Genomic DNA, 22128 nt, shown 5'->3' with positions numbered 1-22128 from the left:
TAAGGAAGATATGATTAGACTACAGAATGTCTTCTTCTCATGCTTAGCAATGGTGCTAAAACAAAACACAGCTGATCCTTCTCCAAGTCATGAAAATCCATTTGAAATCTTTCTAGACAGGTTCATGTCTTTGAAAGGGAGGCTCAAGACCCTAGCAATAGCTAGTGAAAGAAAAAGTCCAGAACTTCTGTAGGCTGGTCAGGATTGACAGGTAGTGAGCAGTGACATTTCAGGTGTTCACTGAAGATATGTCCATGCCTTCCCCTGGAAAGAAAAGTACTACAGCAGTCCTTCCCTCTGCATCTGGATATCCTTGTTTATCCCAGTTGACCCCCAGTTGATCCCAGCTAGCAACTGAGAGAGGCATCAGTGGCAAAAAAGATAATTACATAGAAAATAGAGCAGGCTGTACAATTTACAATCGTAAAACACGAGAAAAGGATACCATGAGACACTGTCAGCCTCAGCCATCAGGCCAGCACTCTAGACACAGCTGACCTTGGCTGCAAGAAGGCAATGACTGTTGCAGTGGAGGTTTGTCCAGATTGTCTAGGGAGATATGATCTATGATTTCCTTATATGTGTCTGTTGGGACCAGAATATCTTCCTCCAATATGGTTCTGGAGATCCTGATGGTGTTAAAAACTGTGAAAAGGACCAGTTGGTATCAGGTTAAAGTGTGAGGACTAGAGTTCACAATTCCTGTATCTTGCTGTCTGTTTCTGCACAGACAGGAAGGCTGCTGGAGAGGCTATGCCTTTGTCCTGTTTGTGGTTATGTGAGCCTAATGTTTCCACAGCCCCAAAGGTGCTGGAATAAATACACTCTAGACTGAATCTACTGGATCTTGTAGCAATTTGTACCTTCTAAGACGACACATCACAGCTATCAAGTGGGACGGGGCCGTGCTCAGGCACAAGTAGGAGGGAGTGCTAAGCATACCACACCATGTGGCAAAAAAAATGAATTTCTGGCTTGCCTTGTCTCTGCCTCTTTACTTTAAATAATGCTCTTAAGAAAAATTAGAAGATAAAGCATAAGAGGAGATATTACAAGAGATAGAAATGATGCTCTTCAGTTTGCATTTTCCTCTAGCTGGCCATAGTTCCAGAAGGTTTATGATGGAGTTGAGCAACCTTTACAGAAGACAAAGGGGTATTTTGCCTCTTATACAGTCCCTCTATTCATGAATTGATATTCTTTCAGCTCTTTGCCCTAATCCTTCCAATTCAGATGGGATTCATAACTTCTATTGCAAGAAGACCTCCCTTTCAGAGGGTTCCCTTGCATCTGTTCTCCTTGAGTATTCCTTTTGGCTTGAGTTTCCAGTTGGAGCTTTGTCATCCTTCCCATAAGTATTCAGTATGCAGCCCCATAGACATCAGTGACATAAATTCCTGTGGTATTTAGTAATAGGTGAAGAGTACTGACAATATACTGGAGTCGAAGTGAAGTGAATGACTTACAATATGTCACATTAAATGCTCTAAAGAGAAAGCTGCTTTAATAGTCTTCTATACTGTGCTTACACAAGGTAGGATGGTATCTGGCGTTATATGGGACTTCAATTAATTGCTGCATTTGAAACATTTTGATAAATGCAAATGTGCAAATGTGTACTCACCCTTTGCACTGAAAGCATCATCTGCTGCACTTCAGATCAGATTGGAAACCAACTGAGTTCAGTTGGCTTCTGCTGTTCAACCATGCTAGGACCAGCAGACTGAGAAACAATCTAAAAGGAACAGAACCAATAAAGTACCTCTTTATCTCCCCTCACTGCTGTTACATGTCTTGATATTGAAAGTCCCATATTCTTTTTTTAAATCCGTATATTACATCATCTCCACTGTGATTTCAGGAGTACAGGCAAGCTTGGAGGATCTTTTGAAGCAGGTTATTTACTCAGTGATATTTCCATGGCTTTGTATTGTAAAGATCTCCATACCCTTCCAGAAACTTTAGGAAGTTAATCTTACTAAAAACTCAAAGTGACTTCTGATTGACCTCTACATCTTCTGTCCACTATTTGTTTTGAAATCTTATAATTTGTATTGTGTCCAGAATTTTGCCTTGACATGTGGTACAATTCCTTTTTCCTAACTAGCTGAGTAGAATTTCTTGGATCCGACTGCTGCTGTGAAATCTCTATGTTAATTTCTCATTCACCTTCTGGAAATATTTAGCAATATTTAATTAAAATTTACTCTGAATATCCCTTTTTGCAAGACAGTCTACAAGAATCCTTTACGGGTGAACCTGCATGAAAACAGACCGAATCATTTAATTTGGCAAAACAGAAAGCTTTTCATAGAAAGTTGCTTGCCTGCCTCTGCTGCAATACACTGTACATACTATGTTGCTGTAAGATACTCAGTAAGCCACTTAACTTTACAAGTTTAATACTACACTGTCAGTTAAACACTTTTCCCCTCTAGATTTTGTTCTTTTTTTGGAACATGTTTAGGGACAAAAGTTTTAATTTCCTCTTAAACTAATTGAAAGGGATAGTCTGTGTCTTTTGGTAACCTTTTGGTTGAGCCTTAGTGGAGAAATAATGCAGATAGGAAAAGAACATTAAAGATACTATATGGCTGAGACAGTTCAGGATTTCTTTCTTCAGAACCGATTTCATATTTGCCAAAGAATCCACAGCCACTTTACAGTATCTCTTACTATCAATTGGAGAACTGTTCCAAGACATCTCCCAGGCTGAGAACAGTAGAGATTCTCTGCTCACTGGCAGCATTAAGAAACTATGTTCTTTGGCAGACACATCATCTTCCAGTATAAATCTGTGGACCGGGATAGACGTGAGGCTTTCCCAGATGGTGGGAAAGCCTGTTACTCTGCCGTTCTTGGTACAGCTGGATTTTAAGCTGGTCCCTACATCTTTAGGAAGCTGAAAGAAACAGAGACAAGGGCAAAAAAAAAATCATTGACTAGACTGAAGGTCATCTCCCAGGGTGACTGAGCTCAGCAGATCACCTCACCAATGCCCCAACCTGAACTGTGCAGACAGTTTTTAAAGCTGTTGTCCAGTGGCTGCAACAAGTGAGTGTTTGGAGTAATTCCAGACTAGGAATTTTCAAGGAATGCCATGTGAAGGAGGTGGTAAACTTTTTCTACCAACAGATACAGAAAAACTTGCAGATAAAACAGACGCTTTTGATTTGCCCAATATACCCTGCACAAACTGAATTCGTTCTGAACCATCTGACCCCTTATGGAGGCTAGAGGGAATAATTTCATTGTGCAAATTCCTTGTTAAAGCTTTGCAGTTAAATTTTGTGTGTGAAATAAAAGTACATCTGTGTTTAATTTTGCAAGTTTGCCATACATCATAACCTCAAAAGAACCCCTCAAGATCATGCAAATTAAAAGCAAGTATGCAGATGATTTGCATACATGTTTTTCTGGGTTAGACATTCCATCGGAATGCATTGGCAGTGAGTGGCTGTGACTAATGTAACAGAGCATTACATTTAACGTGCTGCATTATACAGTTTTATGCACAGTAATGTAATAATTAGTTTGTCAAGATATCACGCTCTGTTCAAATTTAAAGAGTGTTGCTCTCTGCTGGTTAGTCTTGTGAACTACATATTTCTTAATGTGAAAACTGCCCATTAAATTGTTCTCAGAGGTAGGATTTCAGGTCCCATTCTACCAGCTGCTATACAAGCAGAGTAATTTTGTGAGAATCTAAGAAGTACATGCAACAACAAATCACTTTGATCCCAGCCACTCTTCTCTCTGGCAGATGTTATTTAAAAACAGCCTTAGAGACTTAGATCTTATTCTACAGGATTTCTGCATGGGTCCTCATTAACCCATCTTGTATTTTTGCATTTGATAGTTCTTAATATTCTTTTCTATTCCCTCTTCCTCCTAGATTTCCCATCTCCTGAATAAGTATTCTGAAGAGCAATATTAAAGGATGTTTCTCTTACGCTTACAAAAAAAGTAACAGCCCAAACAACATTTTCTGAAGAAAAGGAGCACATTAAATATGCTTTGATTTTACCACTTGGACTGAAACTTTAGGAGGATTTTTTCTCTGGTTATTCTAACAAAACCTGACTGAGATCTAGAATTCTCAAGTGCAGTGCCAAAGGTATTCACCATGTTTGCAGGTACAATCCTATATGCTGGACAAACTGCAAAGCTTAGGCAAATGTCGGGTCTTTAAGTAGCAAAGAAGGATTTTGGTTTGCACGTGGACATCTAAATTAACTTTAATCCCTGCTGACCAAGTTGTTGACATCTTGTTTTTCTTATACACAGGTGAGGAGGCTGGAGAGAAGACGAGGTAATAAGACCATGCAAACCACTCTGTAGCACAGAGCAAAGAGTGATTTTCTTTTTCTCTGACTCTATCACAAACAGTGCACAAGAGAACAAGCGAAAAAAACTGAAATTTGTCAAGAAGTGTGCTTGCTGTTCACACTGCTCATAATGTTTACTCTGGTAATCTTGCAAGTTTTGCTGATTTTGCTCTTAGAAGTACAAGCTCTGAGAGATATCACCTTTAAGTTATTTTCATCCCACTTAGCTAGGATATGTATCTTAACTCATTTTAATGTATGTATTGTTTGTTGACTGTATGAAATGAATACCTGACATTTATCCTAGAAAGTTGTTAGATGATTATAGATAAAGCAAAATTTTCAGCGTAATTATTAAATAAAGTATCTGTGGGATTTTTTAAAATTGTGCATTCTTTAATTTACTGCAATTCAATGTTTTAAATTCAAATATTATGGGCTATGGTGTCAGTCTTTCCCTGGCTTATGTTTTCAAGTACCAAGAACATTACAATCCAGAGCTTTCGTATCTGATCCTGTTTATGTCACTAGCAAAAGCTCCTTGCTGTGTTTACTTCATCACAGATGTGCGTTATAGGATTTTGAAGAGATCTTCAATATCTCTTGGTCTATTTCTCCTTCCAAACAGACAATCCCTGCAAGTGTTCTGATTTTAATTTAAATTATATGCATCAGTTGCTGCCATAAAACAAGTTAGTCTTGGCCCTGATGTTATAGGTTGTCAGGAAATATTTTATATGGAGAAACAATGAACAATGAATATATGATATAACTTGTGGAAAAGTTGTGCTCCTGCAGTTCTGACTCAGACATTATTTCCACTTATTATGGTCTTTGCTGCCAGTGTTTTCCAAAATGGCAAAATCAGAACTCAAGAAGAAAATATGAGTGAGGGACAGCATGTACTCAGAGCAGCCTGAGGGTTTATTTTGGGCTGTAAAACAGGGACACTTCAGCAAAATTTAAGTACATAATATTATGTGACAAATCTCAGACCAGGACAGGGAGTGTGCCACATAATTTTACTTTAATACTTTAGTACATAATTTTACTTTAGTACAAAGAAGTGTAATTTAAAGGTAATAGTGGAAGACTAAGAGATTCAGAAAATATAGAAAAATTGCAGGGGTGTGAGATAGCTAGTTTTTTCCCCTTTACAGCAATCACATAGTAAAAAAATTGGGATTTTTTTTTCTTTTTCTGTAAACATAGCTAACTCCTTTATTCCAATTCAAAAGTGTTACATTTGACTAAGATAACTTACATTGGTCATTTCACTTGGGTTCCTGACTAACAGTCAGAGCCACTGGTGTATCATGCCTTTTCCTGCTCACTGGCTACTGCCTAGGGGCAGCAGTGGTTCTCTGCAGTCACCATCTGCCTTTCAACCTTTTATACATCTTTATACTTTTTTAAAGCAGCTGGAGACCTTCTTATTCTTTAAGGTTAACTCAATGTAAACAATGAGAGCACAGAGGAGTAACTGCATCTTTACCATGAAGAAAAATCTACATCTTCTCTATAAAAATTCAGGCTTTATCTTTATGCCAAAAGGATTTTGCTTCTGAAAAGGTCTTGAAAATCTTTTTATAGCTAACTGGTTTTTATCTACATTTAAAAATACCCAACCCAAACCTTACAAAAACCACAAACAAACAAACAAACATAATCCTTCACCAAACACATTTTATGTAAGAAACACTGTAATTTGACTGTGATAGAGTTTCATATAAGTATGTTGAACTGAATTGATGGAAAGGGAAATGAAATACAATAGCATTTCTTTCTTAAATAGAGCTACATATTACTATGAGAAAACTAGTTAACAGCAAGTTAAAAAGGAGAAGCTAGAAGACAAATTTTTTATAGCTCACATGGAGAAAGTTTAAAACCACCACATCTGAGGATTGCAGCTAATGAACAGTGCTAATTAAACAGAACCATTCAATGAAAACAGAACCATTCAATGAAAATCCAACCACAAAATAAAAAGGATTCAGCTTCATGAAACAGCCAAATTAAAGACGAAAGTAGCTCTTAAAAATACATCTTCCCAAATAGGTGGAAGTCATATATAGTTAGGGAAAACAGAAAAGGGCATAACAGCTACCAAAGGAAGAGCAAAAAATACTAAAGATGGAAAAAAATTGTGGAATTTTGGGAAGCTGTGAAGAGGCAACTGCCAGAGAATTTTCATTTTGTTCACAAATGATCAAGATGCAACAGGAATTCTTAGGCAGCTTGGAGGAAAGTAATCTGAAATCTTGGCATTATCTTCCATGACAGAGGAACTGTTTTGGATAATTGATGAGAGCAGACAAGACATCAACATGCTGCTTTGAATGATACATATTTTGAACAGTGTGTAGATCTGGTCCTTCCATACAGTAGAACTGGAACTAAAGTAGGTAAAGTAGATCTAGGAAAGGTATAGAGAAGAACAAGGATAATCAGAAATTTGAAACAATTGTTCCACATAAAGTAACAACAAATAAAGGACTTTTCAACTTGGAAAGATCTATAAGGATATGAACTGTGAAATAATAAAAAGGAAAACTGTTGAGCTTTTCTCTCTATAGACAAGTGTGGAGATGTGGAAGTTTCAAAGCAGTAAAAATAAATAATTTTTAGAAGTACCTTTCCCAAACTTAAATATTTACATTACTCAACTCATTGGTAGATTATACTGAGGTGACAGAGGTGACAACAATTCCATGTAAACAAGCAAGCAAAATTAGTTAAGAAATAAACAGATTCACAGGATAGAATCTCCACATGCCAGTCTGGATCAAAACATCAGTACAGGAAGTCTATGAACTTAAAGAAGTAGGGAAAGTATAGCAGGGGAAACACAAAAAACAGAGTATGTTAATATCTGAAACAGTCTGTAATACCACATTTTATGTTCCTTATCAAATTGTCCATTTCTTTATCCTTAACATAATTTAGGATCAATGCTTATGTTCTCCTATATATTCGTTGTTCAATACACACAACAGTAAAAATTTTGTTGGCTATGCAGAATTTTTGTGGATGTTGCCAAGATTGGAATGTTTGATGGTGAATTAGACACTGATGGCTTTCCTGTCTTTCACTCCTTCCTTTCTATTTGTCTTGAACCATGTTTTGCCAAAAAGAGCAATTTCATTTCTTGAATTAAAATGTTTCATTTAACCTCTTGATTTTGACTTGTTCTTCGCTTTTTTTTTTCTGTAGTTTTTGATCTAAATGTGTGCTTTCTCTTAAGTTTCTTTTCCTACATCATTCCGTTTGCTTCCCTGCATAGAAGGCTTGGCTGGAATCTAGCTGAAATAGCCTGCTACAGCCTCTTCCAGCAGGAAGCACAGAGCCATCCCCAATACATAATGGTCAGTAATGATTGATCTATTGCTGCCTCAGCACAGACCTTTTACAGAGACCTGTTTTCCACTGTTAACCTACACATAGCTGGATCAGCTCCACATCTGAAGGAACATGGCTTTGTGCTCATAAAATGAGAGAGATTATCTTTCAGCTCTTTGGAGTGCTCACTGCCTAGCAGACTTTGCCTTGGACCTCAGACTACCAAAATTTATGTAATCACAGAAGAAGCAGAGACCCCTCCACCTAGGAGATGGAATGTGTACCTTCCCATCAGCATTTCCCGTCATCACCTTTCTCCCCTGCTTGTCTTACCCCTCATGCTTGGCTTTGGTGGGGTTTGTACCCTGAGTTTGAAATATTCTTTGACAGTCACCATTGCATTTTCTGGCCTGCTTTGTAAATTCAGGCACTTACGACATTGGGACATTTTATGCTGACAACCTGATGTAAAATGAGATCCTCCACATGAAAACAACTCTCAGGAGAGCAAGTTCCTTCCAACTGGCTTCATATTTTGTTTACTAAAGCAGTTTGATTGTCTCTGAGTTATACTCACATATCTTGTAATTTTTCAGTACTGAGCCTATTACTTTTGGTAATTTCAAAGTTTTGGGCCAGGTTAAATTCTCCTCTGCCAACAATCATCCTTTGAATTCTCTCCTTATTAATACCATAAACCAATTTATATAATAGCATTCCCTCTAGGACATTTGCAAATGAACAACATTCAGTGAGCCTTCTTTCTACCACATGGAGCTGCTGTTTCTTCTTGTGTCTCAAATTATTATGAAATTTATCACATTCTACAGAAACACTTAGGTTTCGTGAGTCAACTTTTAAGATCTTTCGTAACTCTTCTAAACTATTACTGTGGAAAGTGGGACTGGAATAAGTCTTGTCCTGGAGCATCCTTCTGCCCTAAGACAAGAGGAGTTCTACCTGATTGAGCTGTTGTTGTCCTATGATTGTAACAAACTGAGTAGGAGGAAGTTTTATATTGCTATTGATTTAAAGTTTTTCTTTATCTGCAGATCTTATCTACAAGAATAGAGACATTCCAGCTTGCATAAATTGCTGCCAGCCCTTATTTGATTCATTGTCTGTGTTCAGTCTTGAAAAACAAAAATTACTGTTGCAATTATTACTTCCCCCTCCCACACCGAATTTGAAATGGATCAAGTGGCTGCAGTTCAGAACCTATTTCCTCCTACAGCTGAGCTGGTGTGCAACTGCTGGGTGCTCCTTTTGCTTACCTGTAGAAACAAGTTTGCTGCTCTGAGCCCTGACTGATTCTTGGTGTTTGCTGCAGAATCCCAGTTCCAGTGCCTTTCAGACACAGCTCTGAGCCTGGTGCTACAGAATGTCTTTCTCTTGGCAACTCTCCTCCCTTGTTTCAGGAAGGTAAATTTCTCTTTAGTCGTAAAGAGGACAGATATAGCTGGGACAGAAGCTCTGGAGCCCAAATGGGTCAAACACCTAACTATTTTGCCCAAGCTGTGTGACTGTTTCAGAAAAGAGTCTTAAGGCTCTTAGTAGTTCTAATCTGCTTCTACTTCTACTGTTGCTTCTACTTCTACTTCTAGTACTTCTGCTATTGAAAGCAGACTATGTATTTGGCTGGATAATTTTTATATCTCCTTTGGCCTTGTCTTTTTCAGCCTCTTAGTTACTCAGAGAGACTTTACCAAGGTTTTGTGTCTGGTCTTACAGATGTAACACAGAGCTCAAGGGAGATGACATATTTTGGATCTGGTTTAGACTTGGCTTCTCAAGGAAATGTTACTGTTATGATTTTACTTTGTAACTCAATACCATTTTTATATTCAGCTCTGAACTCTGTAAATGTTAAGGAGCAAAGCTTTCCTACTTCCCCAAGAGGTGCAGCACAATTTTATGAACATTGAAGGTAAAGAGTAAAGTAGTAAAAAGAATTTATTGACAAAGTCCATCTTAACCTGGACTGTCTCTGCTGATTTAATCACTAGAAAAAGCCCATCTCTTTTACCCTGTAAGTACCTTCCAGCCATCTGAAAAATCTTCTAGCATATTATGCAGACTGCAGGAGGGAGGAGGACAGATGTACTGCAAAATCTCTGTGGTCTGGATAGATGAGCCTTTGACTTTTTAACAGTGCTCACAAAGATCTTCTGCACTGTAACACTTTTCACTGCTGCACGTGGACTGTACATTCTAGATTCAATAAGAATTAGATAAAATATCCAGCTTATTATTTAGCTGCATCAGAATTGGCCACCTTACATGCCACTTCATTGGCCTTATTTTTATGTATGCTGTTGAAAAGCACAGAGTCCATAAAAGAGTGGTATTAGTTCTGTACAACATCTTCATCAGCAATTGGAGGAAGGACATGCCCAGGGAAATTTACATGTTTGCACCTGACATTAAACATTTTTTTGGATCATCTGATACCCTGCTGGTAGTGAAGAAGATCAGAAAGACCTCACCAATCAGAGAGAATGGGAAGGTAGGAGGAGGGGGTTTTCAACTCAGCAGTGTTGCAAACATAGGGTTAGGCATCAAAGGAACAGCAGTCTAGTCCACATCCACATTTGAACAGGCTTTGAACAGGCACATGGAAGCCTTCCTCCATCCTGCTGCTCTACCAGCCTTGCTGATCTGAATGATGGAAGGACGGGTTCTCCTGGCCCTATAGCATCCTGTAAGACTGAGAGCAGTGCTCAGGGCTACTCTGTCAGTGTTCTAGCAGGACCCATCTAGGCTTTCTTCCTGGGATGCTGTAGCACAAGAGGTTGAAGTCCAGTCCCCACAAAAACTTGATTATCTTCTCACATACCCTGCCATGTCCACACTGTGCAGTTTTACCATTATCATTTCTTATTGTAGGAGAATGGACAGATGTTGCACATACTGGGTTGATTCATCTTCCCTTAGAAATAATATTAGAGCCCTAAACTAAGTGTGTATGGAGAATACAACATAACATAACATAGCAACAACATAACATAAAAGCACACCAAAAAAGACTGAATTTTAGACTACTGAGAGGGTTACAAAATGTCAGACAAAAAATAAGAGATGCTGTATTACAAGAAAGAGATGTACTAAACACATATTTACCTCTTTTGGCAGACAGACAGACAACAGAAAAATCATCAGAGGCTGTCAACAGTTCATTTTTAATAATAATGGCAGTGATCTTATTTTATTCTATTGCCTTGTCCCTCAGGTTCTAATAGATCTTCTTTGAATATAAATTCAAATGACTTGCCAGATGATATTACTATATTGTTTGATGTTGTTAGCAAGTTATTTTTTTACCTTGTAAATAATGTACCCTCTCTTTCAATGCCCCCTGTATAAGATCAACTCATAGTGCAATTTGCTTTGCTTTTTCCTTGGATGGCTGATAGCAATCAGGCACTTTGAACAATCTATGTAGGTCATTGCAAAGCTAATTAATCCTGCTTTTCAGGCTGAAAATTATTTTCAAGGAAATGTGTTCTAAAACAGCTGTCCTGATGATTTTAAATAGGTTCTAATAATATGCACATTTAGTGCCTTACCAGTCTTTCTAAAAAATAAACTTGATTATGATTCATTGACAAGACTGAAGCAGAAAGTGGAGGGTTACAATTCTGGCTATGTATTTCCTGAGCAAGGGAAGGAAAATTGCAAAGCTAATCAGTTTCTGAATGAGCAGTATAAAAGAAAACCAGTAAAACAAGGGAGCAAAGGAAGATAACTGGATTGGTATATTCTTCCAAGAGGGAAGCATTTGAACTGTAGCTTTAAGGAGGAACTATGTCAATGCAATAGCTTTGCCAGGCTTAACATGGGAGTTTTCATCTTTCAAATGCTTTTCCTGTTGTATCTGACTAAATTTTAAAGATCTCTGGATTCAGAAAGCTATAGAGTTTGTGCTGAGTTTTTGGTTTATACCAGTACTGGATCACCACTTTTAATTTCATTTTTCCGTGAAGAGCCTTTTTTTTCTTCAAAGAATTATGCAGGAGGGCAAAAGAGAAATTAATCTATGCACTCCCACACATGGTTGCTGCAAAACTGTCTCCCTCTGTCTGCTAAGGTGACAATGGCAGCCTTGCCAAACCCAGTATTGGTTGCAGTTGCTTGTTGATATAAGACAATTGATAGCCAAATTTCATGCATGCAACAGCAACAAGCTGCTTACCTGATACAATTCACTTGGGTTACTTTTTTAGCAGATGCATTAGGGAGAGCAATCAAAGGATTAAACATGGTTATCAACACACTAATACATTGGATAACCATGCTAGGCACCAAGATATTGTTCGATCTACATCCAACACAGTATCTCCAACTCCTGGGGGCTGTGTTTCTCAAACTGCTTTATGGATCACTGGTAGAATTTAATACATCAGTCTGTGAAGTTTGAAAGAAACCACACATATTCCCTCTACTTCTAAGAAAATAGACTTTCATTTCGTAATAAATGAACATTCAAACTTTAGCCTAATTTTAAACTGCTTGTAAATGAAGACAATTGTGGGAACACTGTAGACATGGTCTGTGTTTTTTCTTTCCTGAAAACATCCTTACAGTCATTCAATTAAATGAAGTTAAGAAGCACTGGCCTACTGAATAGATCTTTAAAATCAAACTGTCAGCAGGAATTACAACACGTGGAAATAAAAGATGTATGTTTCTAGGTCAGACTGTCTGCAGTGTTGGATTCACAAATGAAAAATGAGTGTAAAGAGGTTTTATATAAAGAATGAAACATGCCTTTCCTGTCTTCTGACAGTGGCTCCCCCAAACTTTTTGTTGGGGTTATGTTCCAAGCTCATAGGTAAACCCTATTCTGAATCCTTTCTTTCCTTCTCTCTTCACAATACTGGCAAAAAGAGAGGAAGGGAAGAAAAATTCAGGGTTATTTCAAGCATCTGGCAACTTGAGATTTGATCACATTTTCCTTGCACTTCAATTTTCACAATTTGAACTGATAAAAGATTGATTTCACTAGATAATTTTAGGAGTTAAATGAATCTTCTCAAAGTGCAAGAACATATCTGAACAGGTGTCCCAGTCTTGATTGAAAAAATATTGGGGACTGTTCTGTCAGACAGTACTGAACCCTGGTTTTTACTCCCCCATCCCTGATTCTGAGTCCTCAGTCCTCCTTCTCCCGAGCACATTCCTGATGGAATGTTCATCCTGTAGCTCTCTTCCAGGTGCCATGAGTGCCAGTCCCCCTCCACACTCAGCCCCGATGGCTGGTGCTTCTGATGAAGGTGGAACCACATAAAGGGGCTTCTGTATGTTCACAGCTCTCCTCAGGCTAAATCTCTGCATGCCTGCCTACATTCCTAAAACCCTCAGATTTGTGAATCCAGGTTTCATGGTGTCATCTGACCTATGCTCACAATTAAAAGCCTAAGCCCATGAGACAGACAGGATTTGACACAGCTGCAGATGTTTCACCTTTTCTAGACAGGCTGGTTTATCCTCTCTGCCAGGTCACAAGCTGGCATTGCATCTCTGCCATTTGCTCGCTCTTTTGGGTGCTTCAGAGCTCCAGATTTGAAGGGATGCATCATCTTGTTTCTTCTTAGATTTGTGTCAGGTGACATAAGTGGTCTGAACATTTGATCCACAATTTATGAGACTTCATTAAATGCAAGAAGTGTTAATCAAGGAGGGGGAAAAAGCTCTAATAAGCATTTCAGCATTGCTAATTTGCACAGATGGTTGAATTGGAAAGAATATGCAGAAAGAAAAGATAGATCCTGAACATACTTTGAAACCAATTTTTCACCCAAATAGAAATAATTTTGTGAAGCAGCCAAATACAAAAAGTTTGCTGAGGCAGCAGCACAGAGGCCAGGTTCAGACAGTAAACAATTGGGTGACATCATGATGGCAGCACACTGTTAAGAAAGATAATGAAAGTGTTTTAAAAAAACATACGTAAAAATAAGTTTTCTAGCTCATATCTCTGCTTTCTTCATTCAGCATAACCTTGTGTTCAATGTCTAGTGCATTATGTTTCAAAGAAATGCTAGTGGTGAGCGTAACATGCTCTCATAAGCAGGACAGAGAGAACATAAATCACTTATCACCCTAAAATATGTATGGTCCCTTAAAAAACTACAGATTGTTTGCAAGGTTTCAATTATTATTGAAATAAGTGATACCCAGACATGGGAAGGCTCCTAACTCTTTAAATTACATTATAAATAGATCAATCTTGTTCTCTTCCTCTATCATAAGACTGGTGAAAGGAGTATGATAAGGTGCTCACCTGTAAAACCACTGCAAAAACAATTTTTGTCAATTGTAAACACATATTCACTAATTATACTAAGAAATGTAAGACTGAAAAGGTCTTCCTAGTCTCATATATTGTCCCTGTGCTAACCCAAGGGCCATATCTTAAGTGGTGCCAAAATCTGGTCTACCTCCATATAGAAAATACTTTGAGAACTTTTTGGAAAAGTTTGGGACTTTTTTCTGCTTTTTGACAGCATTAGAACATATGAATGAATTATACAAAAGAATATTCCCTTTTTATTGAAAGTCACTTACAGTTGCCTCAGGTGATTATTGATTCAGAAGTTTTTTGTCACTATTCAGGAAGGCGTGGACTGATTACCCTGCCTAACAAGCAGGGTAAGTGGTCTTTGCAAAAAGGATACAGAATTCTTAAACTGCAATCACAAAGTAGCTGCAGTTTGAGTTTGTTGCATTAGTAAGAGACTGCAATCGGTTCTTAAAGCTTTAAGGTTAACATATGGTTTAGTTAATATTCCAGTGTAAATTCACTTGGTTATACATGGGTTTAGGTGCAAACACACACACACTCTTCTGACTATAAATAATGGATTCATGCATGAGCTTTTTAATCATCAAAATGAGTGATAATTGCAAGCATTCTAAAGCATGTCCTAGCATAATTCCATTGTAATCTTAGAGGGGAAAGTCTCATTTTTGCAAAGGCAGTCGCAAAATTCTGAATGCCATCCCTAAACTAGAGTTTGCCTTACTATAAAAATTATTAGCAACAAGCTAGTAATTGTTGTCTATCTATTAAGTGGGACTATTTAGTTTAACAGGACACAGAATAAGGTGCTTAGCAAAAGCTCCTTCAGTCCTTTTGGTGTATTCCTGGAGCACAGACCTAGAAAGTATAGGTCAAATACCACATTGTGTGAATAAGCTCTTAGTCTGGCAACAGGACAGACATTTTCTGCTTCTTTAATGTGACACTTGGAACATGCTTTAAAAGGATACTGAAATAGAAAATGGGAGTTCATTGTGTAGGTGAGAAAAAGCAGAGAATTACAAATGTTGTGAATGACAAAGGAGATTGTGGTGTAGGTAGAAGCCAGGCAATGTATATGACTGGCTACTTGTGTTTTTCTGTTTCTTCCCTTCCTACTGAGAAACTGGCGCACATCTCAGTATGGACCATCTTTTCTGTCCTTCAAAGCTGTGCAAAAAGTATTGGTGTAATGTAAATTTTTGTAGCTGTACATTTAATGTACTTTTAACTTCAGGAGATACTATTTGCAGATAGAAGAAGGAATTAAAAGTTAAAAATAATGAGCAAGCATCCCATGAGCAATTCTAGTATCCCTATTACAATGAATAATTTCAGCAACTGAACTGTTTGCAGAAACATTTTTTAGTAGGTATTAGAAAATGTCTGTGGAAAATTAATAAGAAAAGTCATTATCTTCACCACAGACCCCCTTTACAGGATTAGTTTCAGCTTTCTGAGAGAAAAAAAAAATGCCATGTGACTGAGTCATTCTAGAAAAATTACTGGAGAAACTGGATTTTAAATACTGGTATCACACACTGAACCATTAGTAAGAAATCTATAAAACAAAATAGGTCTGGGAATGCTTGCAGGCACTGTAATGCAACCCACACTCTTTATTCTCTCCATCTCTTTTATTCTTTTATTGCAGATATTAAACTGAATGGATAATTTAAGCAATTAAAAGGCAAAATAATTTTCCTGGCTTAAGAAATTACATTGGTTTCATTAGGCTTGTTAAGTTTTATATAAAAATTCAGGTTTTTAGTATTAGTGTAATACAGAAGGGGTTACATGGATTAGAAGGGCTAACATGAAATGTCCAAAAGATTAAAATGCTTACTACTTGAAAAAGACATACATAATCAAGCTGGCACCTCTTTACTCCAAATACATGTTTGAAAGTTTAGGTTTGGAGATGTTTTAAAGGATTACTTTTATTAAAATATCTCAGGTTGCTAGAAATAGACCTCATGGTAGACAAACAGTAAACAAGGTCACATACTTCCTACCTGTTGAATAGGGAAAAGCATGCCAAATTTCTTTGCCAAAAATCCCCTTTTGTGCCTTTGTTCTAAATAAACCCAAGGCAGCTCATTGCCAGAGCCTCTCTGCTTCCTGCACCCCCTCCCACTCCAGGCTTAAGATTCCATTTCTAGAAGCAACAGATAATTGGGGATCTTTTGAAATCAAGTATTGAGTTTTCTATTTTTAGCCACTCTAATAAGGATGAACTGAAATTCTTTCCAGAATTTCACCTCTTCAGCTTAGGAACGAGTAATCAAAATTTGAAATAATGCCTTGGTTTGTGTTTCGTGTTAATGGCTGAAGTGCCTCAACAGCCTTGGGAAAGGAACAGCTTGCTTGTCTAATTGAAGCTGGCAATATTTCCATGCCTTATTTCAGCTGGTAGGTACTGTAGCAACCAAGGTCATGGAAGAAAATTTCAGCATATGGTAACAGCTGTGCCTGTGATTGCAATATTTTCTGCAGATGGTTTGTTCATCATTAGATAACAGTCATGATTATTGAGGGACTAATTGGATTTTCAAACAGCTAATCTTAGAGGATGGAAGAATTACAATAGAGAAGTTTTGTGTAGTTTAAGGAGTCTCTTTATTCAGCTCCTTGCCAACTCTCAAGTTTTTCTTTAATCAAAGAAGATATTTCCTTTCTTTCTTTTCTTCCTGCCAAATGATTTCATCACCTGCTAGAGAAGCAGTATCCCTCAGATCTTCTAAATACTAATGTCATTTTTCTGCCATGTGTGGTGCCACCACCAAAAATCTGAATTTTGTTTATAGCATTTAAATGCCTGGTACAGGTCAGCATGTCAGAGTCCTTACTCAGGACAGCCTTGCGTATGTTTGTACAAGGTCAAGGAGATCAGATTAGCAAGTTAATGTATCACAGTGCATAGAGAACCAAGCATTGTTCTTTACTTTTAATCATCAACAGGACACCTTTTCCAATTCAGAGCCCTAAACATGTTTCTGCCTCAAAAAACCTAGGAAAAATCCACAGTTATGAGACTGATGTAGATTGTGAGAATCCCAGAGTTATGAGAACGAGTTAGGGTATGAGAAGTCAAGCACAGAGGTAATTTGCATTCATGAGTGTTTTAGGATGAAACAGAATTGTTCTTCTGATCAGGTGACCAAAATTCCCTCCTGGGACATGGTGTCTTAACTAAAATAGGTGTCTTAAAATGCTTTTATGTTTTGTCAGCTGGGGCCATATGACTTAAATTGATTTAGGAGGAATACTTGAAGACCAGATAACTACACAGGAGCATAGGTGACAGTATCCATTCCTTAGAGGATATGTCTTGAAATCCAATACCAGCATTTTGTCTAAGAACAGCAACAATAGTAGGATCAGGTCTTTATAAAGATTTAGACTACTCAGCAACGTCTTATGTTTAACAATCCATCAGTATTTAAGTATACAGTCTTGAAGAATTTTAGCCCATGATAGTTCCTGGATGTGGGCTATTAGCTACAAAAACTCATGTACAACTCTTCAGCAATTAAAAAAAGTACCACTTACTCTTACTGAATTTCTACATTAAAATCTGCTCTTTTAAATAATTTCTCTGGAAATATGTATTCTTTTGTTTCAACTCAACCACAAAAAAGGCTAGACTAAAAGGATACTGATGTCTTATATAATAGAATTTTTTTTCTCTATCTGATCTTTATTCTTTCTAGGCTGATTTTGCAAGTTATTTAAGGATACCTTAAAGCTACAGTGTTCTAGAAGATTGATACAGTGGCCACAGCTCCAATGTTATGCCTGGATATGTGTAATATTAGCAATTACAAGGCATGACTACTGCACCTCTTTTGAATAGGTCATTCAGCCACATAAAATTTTACTCTGGTAATTGCTGAATGATGATTATGCTCTGGTCAATTTAAAGACATGATAGGTGGAGATCCACTATGGGAAGAAAAGGTGATATTCCAACCTCTAATCCCCTTCTAATGACAGTGAAACTTTGATGGGCTTTAAACTTATTCAGATATGGAAAAGAATGGGAGACATGCTAGTGAATGGATTAAAACCATACTAAGAACAACAGTCTGAGAGGAGACACAGGAGAAATTGGCAGCAGATGGCAGGTAAAAAGTTTGATCTGTACCTGAACACCAAGTAAAGAACAAAGAGGGACAGGGACTTATAAATAACCAAAATATATATTTAGGCTGGAATAAAAACCTTATTCCCTCACAGGAGTCCCTCAGCCCAGCCTGAGCAATGTAGACGTCCTCACAGACGGGGAGAGCAGATACCCAGGGAGATGCATTAGTGAAGATATTGCTGTTCTTAGCCTAAACTGAAGCTGTAGAAAACCAGGTCTGAACACAGAGATATCATTACACTGGGCTCTTCTTTCAAACCCACCTCTATAGATTTTATTATTAATGTCACTTGACAATTGAAACATATTTTTAGGAATAATACATGAGGATACAAAAGGAAATTATTAGAACAAGGGATAAAATTAAGAACTGAGGATTGTACTCCACAGTTACTTAAGCAGATTACTGAAACTATTTTTCTTAATTTACTGGTCTTGTACAATGAGGATAATCTTTATCCACAGGGTTTTGTGAATGGAATTTGTGAAGTGCTTTGAGGACTTCTCCATGAAAGTCCTATAATCTGGAATTAAAAAGCTTTATTAAAATGTTTTAGTGTGTCTAAGAAGCAAGTAAAGCAAGCATAAAAGCTGTAAAATTATGATTTAAAACATTTATGTAGACTCATTAGTATGCTGAAAGTATTCTGAAGCAGTAGTTATAGTGCATTAGTGTACATGGATGTCTGTAAGATTTCATGAAGTAATAACCAGACCTAGCACTTTACCACACTAGACTTTCAGCTTTTTTTTAATATGTAAAGATTAAATAGAATTTTAATATGTAATTAGAAAGTTTATTATAATGCAATGCACTCAGCCGAGTACACTGATCATCTTTTGTGTTTAATGTCTCATTCCAGTACCACAGTATCATTCCAGTACCACAGTATCATCATACTTAGCACTGATAAACTTTATCTTGGAAGATACAAAACCCCAAGTGTCTTAAATAATAATATTAATTATTCCCTTATAATGTTTAAAACATACAAAACAAGGTGCGACCAGTGTAACTGCTTATTATTTTGTGTTCCTATTTTACAACAGATAATTCTTATTGCAGATTCTTTGTATATTATGCCTATTAGTTCTGCGTTAGCTAGTTTGCTGAAAGACCAAATTGACACGTTTTGCACAACTCCCTTCTTTGAATCTTAATATAAACATATATTGTGGCAAGTAATCATACTATAGTGTCCCTTTAACTATGTAGCTGACCTTTGTGTGAAGAATTACAGGGATAAAAAATCCATTGCCACACTCAGAACTTTGCTTCAGAGGTTACTTGCTTCATTTACACAAAAAACGAAAATAGATTCCTGTGCATTCATCTGACTTCATCTTCCAATTTCTGAACAGTTATGACTTTTTCTGCCCACCACCTCATGCAAGTACTGAGCACCACGGTGCCACTACATCTTTTTCTACCTCTGTCTTCCCAGAAGCTCACCCTATGTCCACTCTGCCATATAATCCAGTTTCTGCAGCCTTGTAGCCATAGCAGTTGCTGATAGGCCTGAGAAAAGAAGCCCTTGCAGAGGGCAGGATATAGTCACAAGGATTCAACATACTAACTTAGTTTTCCAGCAGCAAGTGTGAACCACTTCTACCTCTCTGGTTGTGAAAAAGGACAAAAAGCTTCCCTGCCCAGGGTATTCAAGCTCTACTTCTACAGCTCTCACCCATGGGTAAGGCGAAAAAGATCCAGACATCCTGCTGGACACTAAATTGGACATGCCCTTGCCACAGAAAAGGCTGACACTATGCTGAGCTGCATTACATTGCCAGGTCGAGGGACGTGACCCTTCTCCTCTACTCAGCACTGGTGTGGCCCCGCTTGGAGTGCTGTGTCCAGTTCTGGGTTCCTGAGTGCAACAGGGACTTGGACACACTGGAAAGAGCTGAAGAAAGGCCCACAAAGATGATTAAAGGTTTAGAGCATCTCTGTTGTGAGGAAAGGCTGAGAGAGATGGGAGGGACTGTTCAGCCTGAAGAAGAGGTGGTTTGAGGGGGATCTTATCAATCTATATAAATGAAGGATGGTACAAAGAAGACACTGCCAGGCCCTTTTCTGTGGTGCCCAGTGATAAGATAAGAAAGAGGAAACACTTTTTTACTGTGGGATGGCTGAACACTGGTACAGGTTGTTCAGGGAAGTTAAGGATTTTCCCATCTTGGAGGTATTAAAAATCTCTTTGGTCATGGTTTAATAGGAGCCCTGCTTGTGCAGGGAGGTTGGACCAGATGAACTCCAGAAGGTTCTTCCAATCTCAGCCATTCTGTGACCTCTGATCTGTGATTTTAATACAGATTTTCTGGCACAGACAGGAATTTGTCAAGAAGTTTTTGAAGAGCTCTAGAGATGGGTGTGAAGTTCTAAATTGTTGGATATACCCAATAATGTAGCTAACACCTTCAAACCAATAAAACCTTCAAGCCAATAAAACCTCAACCTAAGAACTTGCCTAAACTGCAGACAGGAAAAAGAAGGAAAGAAACTTTACAAACAATTAATTCCCCTCATGTTAAAGGGCGAAATACAGGTTTATCAAAGTTCAGCTGAGTATTTTGGTGATCTCCTTCAATAGCCTCTTCTACAGCTATTAAACCAGATTTTAAATGAGCAAGGAATAGAAATCCCTCATAATACTCATTTTAAAATTAGAAGCAAGGCTTAAGAACATGTTTCCAAATCTAATACACAGACAGATTATTTCATTATAGCAATCACAAAACATTTGAAGAGAGAGTGATTTGGGCCAGTGTTGAGCTGATGGAGGTGGAGTGCACAATTCAGGAAATACTTGTTCCTTTTTCCTGCTGCTAAGATTAGAAAATCTTGGTATGCTTTCAGGTCACAGACCAATTTGTGCCTTTGTTATGTGTCCAAATGCATGAAATTGTACTGATACAAAAGCAGTAAGAGTGAGAGAAGGATCCAGCTTTAAAGGGCAAGATGGATAAAAGATACACTATTGAAATCATTATCAAAGCTTCTTAGAGTATGTTGAAAAAGCAAGAGACAGGCAAAACAATTTTCAGCCAAAATGATCTGAAATTTCAGTAAGACAGATGTTTCTGTGAGAATAATTCAAGTTATCTAAACAGGAATTTTTGAAGCTGTTTCAAAATACTGATAATGAAATATTTCTTTTACCTGAATTAACCTGTTTTTCACCCCTATCCTGGGTACCTTCAGTCTGCTCCACAATACTTCATTCCAATAAGGTGTTTTATTTCATTTCCCTCTAGGTCAATTCCCCCATAAGGGCTGCAGCTCTATTTATCTTTTTGCTGGATTAATCAAAATTGCTTTACTACAATATCATTATCTCTGATGAAATGCTGTTTGGCCCTACTTTCCAGGTGTCTCGTCATTCTTCATTTCAGGTTAGAGTTTTTTTTTTTCTGTTGGAAATATCCAGGTTACTTCTCAACCTTGTGGCACAACCTGGGGTCACATGGCTGCTGCATGGCTGGAGATCTCTTCTGGGCTATCTGAGCTCTGTGTACCAGACCTTCAAGCAACAAAGTCATTTGCAAAACACAGTTTACTGTTTAAATTAATCTAATTTTTTTTTCATCTCATCTTTTCCAACAAAGTTTGGAACAACTTCCCATGGAGCTGGACTTCCTACTCTCACTCAGTTCTAATTTGGATCATGTGTGCCTGGAAAAATAAATGAAAATAAGCTTTGGGGGTGACTTTTTGCTGTTTCAGTTCTAGTGCACGCACAACTAGTGCCGGATTGTAGTGCTGGTAGATGGGAACATTATGAAACAGCCTCTTGGTCCGCCCATGGTGACAAATAAGATGATCTGTGTTTACTTAGCTGCAAGACACCACAGGTCTATGGCAAAACTCAGCTTCTTTCCTATTCCTGGTGCTGTGTGTGTCTCAGTCTGCAGCCCCAAATGGGTCTATGCAATAGAAAGTCTCTGTTGTAACATAGGAGCTTTGAGCTCATCCACTCACCTTTGCTGCAACTATTCCCTTTGAAGGAAAA

At 37.8% G+C, this 22128-nt stretch overlaps 1 long non-coding RNA gene across 12 annotated transcripts in view; it reads left to right on the top strand.

Annotated features, from left to right (window-relative positions):
* Positions 1-22128, top strand: part of LOC115495650 (uncharacterized) — a 318954-nt gene that overhangs the window by 226889 nt on the left and 69937 nt on the right. For 8 of the 12 annotated variants that reach the window (XR_012056509.1, XR_012056513.1, XR_012056517.1 and 5 more), the window contains one exon: positions 4288-7507. The exons of the other annotated variants lie outside the window; for them this stretch is intronic. This is a non-coding gene — a long non-coding RNA (uncharacterized lncRNA). Of the gene's footprint in view, positions 1-4287; positions 7508-22128 lie in introns of those variants that run through there. 12 annotated transcript variants of the gene reach the window in all.

The sequence above is a fragment of the Taeniopygia guttata genome, chromosome 5, assembly GCF_048771995.1.
Source record: "Taeniopygia guttata chromosome 5, bTaeGut7.mat, whole genome shotgun sequence".
NCBI lineage: Eukaryota > Metazoa > Chordata > Aves > Passeriformes > Estrildidae > Taeniopygia > Taeniopygia guttata.
The sequence above is the reverse complement of the archived record's forward strand: the minus strand, read 5'-3'. Positions and strand labels throughout refer to the sequence as shown.